At 34.2% G+C, this 3,729-nt stretch overlaps 1 non-coding gene across 1 annotated transcript; it reads left to right on the forward strand.

The window, feature by feature from the left end:
• The first annotated feature begins 746 nt into the window (after window positions 1–746).
• Window positions 747–853, forward strand: LOC111824891. Its single transcript, XR_002827952.1, has one exon. It is a non-coding gene; the product is annotated as a U6 spliceosomal RNA (small nuclear RNA).
• Window positions 854–3,729: the final 2,876 nt, after the last annotated feature.

The raw sequence follows: 3,729 nt of genomic DNA on the forward strand, positions 1-3,729 counted from the left end.
AGCCCCATTCTCATCTCTCTGGCAATCAGCTTTGGGGCTGTGATTTACCCTCATTATTTCTATTTCAATCTGATACTTTTTGCTTCACATCTCTCAGAGATCTCTCAAATTAATTTTTTTTTTTCTGCTGATGGTTGTCTTTTCTCTCTTTTTGGTGATGTTTGTGAGTGGATTAAAAAATATTGTCTCCATCATTTCCCAGGGTTTGAAGCAAAAGAATGGTAGACAAATGTGACAAGTTTACTATCAATAACCAATTTTCTACCCACTCCTGACACACCTCAGCAAATTATTTTAAAGGGCATATGTTCTAATTTTGTAAGTAGAATGATTTAAAATTCTATTTTTTTAATATTAAGGTTAGCAAGCTTTAATTTTTTCTCAGAAAATTATTTATTTAGAGATATCGTACATATCCCACCCCCAGCACCCAGTGGGAAAGAGGACACCCCAATTTCTCCAATAATAGTCTCAGTTCTAAGATTCAACAATCCACTTCTCTTTTTTTAACTCTTTATTGTTTAAAGTAATGGGGGGGGAGAAATAATTTAAAATTCTTTTTCAACCATTTATTATTCATTTTATAAGGACTTCTCTGCTTATTCTGTTATTAGATACATCATCAAATTTAATTTAGCATCCATAAGGAAACCACAGAATAGGTTACAGGATAAAATTATTTAATTATACCTAAAAATAACATTAGGAAGTGACAAATATTTAAGATGCTTTAAAACTATTCTGTTGTGCTCACTTTGGCAGCACATATACTAACATTGGAATGATACAGAGAAGATTAGCATGGCCCCTGTGTAAGGATGACATGCAAATTCGTGAAGTATTCCATATTTTTTAAAAAACTACTCTGTTACCATTCATTCCCTACCATCCTCATTGTTTTCTTACCACAAATATTTTAAAACCTAGAGTGTTAGTCACTGATTGTTACTTAATTGGTTTTTCTGACCTATTTCTTAGCTTTGATCTCAGAAAATGAGGAACTGTTTCATATCCATCATACTTAGGAAATTGTTATGCAAAGATATATATCTTTATAAGTGACTTTCTTTTAACTTCTTTGTACCGGAATCATATAATTTTCCAAGACTAGTATTCTTTCAAAAATATGATAGATCATAAATGTATGATTGCTCTGAAAGGTATTAAACAAGTCTGGTACTTAGCTATTGTAAATATTTTCACAGAATAGAAAATGTGAATATTCTGAAATATGAGACACAGAGATTGATTTGCATGAAACACACTCACACATTCACAGGTTAGGACACCACCTGGAAAGCAAATGAAGAGATAAATTATTCAATATTACTTGCCCATTACAGACTCATCAATCCCCGATATATGGTTTTAAGTGTAATTTGTAATGCGAAGTGAGGGATCTCTCTGTGATATATTCAGGAAATATTTATTAGGTACCTGTTATGAACCAAGTGCTTCAGATACTTTATCTCACCAGGAATTTAAAGATAAAATGCTTTTGCCATGTAAGAACTTACATATATGCAAGATAACAATAAATATTATTTCTTAAACAGTCATGTGTGGCAGGTGATATATCTATATCACATAGAATTCTCACATAAATATAATATGAATATAATATGAATATTATTAACCTCAAAAGGACACTAAAATTCAGAGAGACTATGTAACCTGCAAAGGCCACACAGTCAGAATGCTGCACTAAGTCTGTCTAACTCCAGAACTCATGATTTTGCTACTGAATAGCACTTTTTTCACATTCTGCTCTTCTAATAACAAGACAGACAACAAAGTTGTAAGTCACTTAGTTTCTAGTGTCTCTGTTTTCTTTCATGTACATAGTATGGAAGTTGGTTAGGATAGTTCCTCGAGTCCTTTCCAGCTCTCGGGTTTTGGACATTTGCCACATTAACTGTTGTTTTACCGACACATGGCACCGTTGTACAGTTATGATTTATAGTTGTTGGTTTTCTGTAGTTATTTACCTGGAGCTATTGTATGAACTGTGGTCTACTCCCTGCAGAATAGGGATTCTTTTCAACGTGGAAGAAATAGATACTCTTCAAAGACAGACTGAAGGCTTACTTTGCCATCCTAAGAAGGATGTTGATTAAAACCCTTGAGAAAAATTTAATTCTAAAAGAGCCCACAATATGAGAGATTTGGGGGTATTTTTCCTTCCGATTAATGCAGTATCTGTCATGGGGCCCTCAGGGTGACAAGTGCATAGTAGTACTATTCAAAACATCTTCAGAGGATATACATTTACACCTAAAGGATCAGAGAGCAAGTGAGAACCAGCAGGAGAAAGTTCTTCATTCTACAAAACCAAGTGACAAAATCACCTGAGGGCAAATGGCACAGAGGGTACCAGGGCCGCAGTCACACTTCCCATTGATCTCGTCCCAGTAATTCTCAAGTTGATTTCTGATTAAGAGGATTAAAGAGTTATAACTGACTTTTTTTAGTTTCTATAATACTCTTGCTTCAAAATAATCATGATGCATAAAATTCACTTTTACGGTTTATCTGCATGTAAAGATTTCACATAAAAATGAAAATTTTCCATATTATAACTCTATTTTAAGTATGCGATGCTACATGCCAGACTTTTCTGATCATTCCAGAAATAAGGTAGACAGAAAAATAGATTGGCTAAGATGTGGTCATGTGGGACACCTTTGAATTTTGCTTGGCATAAAAAAACACGCAAAAAAAAAAAAAAAAAAACACCACACAAAACTACTGACTGGTGGACTGAAGGCAGCTGGGCCGTAAAAGTAAACTCTTAACTGGAGTTTCAAGGACACAGGCTGTTTAAAGAAATGAAAGTCATATTGGAATGTGAAGAAAAGGGAAAGAAAAGAAGAAACATACATATAAGAACAGATACGAGGCGAGTCTTCTCCACAGAGGGCGGTGGTGAGGAAAATGCCACAGAGTCTCCCAGTGTTCTTTGGGAAATATCTCAAGAACTACTTGATGTTTTTGTGAGGGTTTAGTAATGATCTCACATCTTCCAAAGATAAGAGACAAGTGATTTCATCTTCCCACTTCCCTCTCAGGTTCATAGATTAAAGTAATAAATATTTAATGGGAGATAAATCAACACTTTAGGGTTCTGTGTGTTATCTTTTGTCTCTTTTCTGGAACTGGTGACAAGCAAGGCTATCCTGTGAGCATTAACCTGTATAAAAATGTAGACACTAAAACATGGAATTGGCATTACTGAGATTTTAGAAACTGTGCAAGTTTCCATTGAATTAATACAGTGGGTAGAATTATAAAGTGGCACTGGCACTTTTGTTTCCAGCTCTAAACTTTGCTAAAGCTATTTTAACCTATATAAAAGTTAGTTTCTTTTCAATAAAATGAGGGTAAAAATAATATAATACCTGCCCTACTTATACCTCACAAATATGCTCTGGAGATAGAATAGTATCTATAAATAAGTGAATTTGCATACTCTAAAACTCCATGCAGATCTAAAAAGTTATTATCTAAATATGTGTATAATATTAATGCTTGCTCTCCTGACTTGAAATGATATTTTTTTCTCCTAAAGTTTTCAATAAAAGAACTGAAAATAGCCTATTTGGCCTCAGCTGGGTATAACTGTGTGCTCACAGAGAAACAGGGCAATAAAATCCACATGGGAACTTGGCATTGGACCCACCTACTCAGGCACATGTGTGGAGAGCCAATTATCATGCATTATTGTAATTG

This window comes from Myotis lucifugus, unplaced genomic scaffold, assembly GCF_000147115.1.
Source record: "Myotis lucifugus unplaced genomic scaffold, Myoluc2.0 scaffold_10325, whole genome shotgun sequence".
Taxonomy (NCBI): Eukaryota; Metazoa; Chordata; class Mammalia; order Chiroptera; family Vespertilionidae; genus Myotis; species Myotis lucifugus.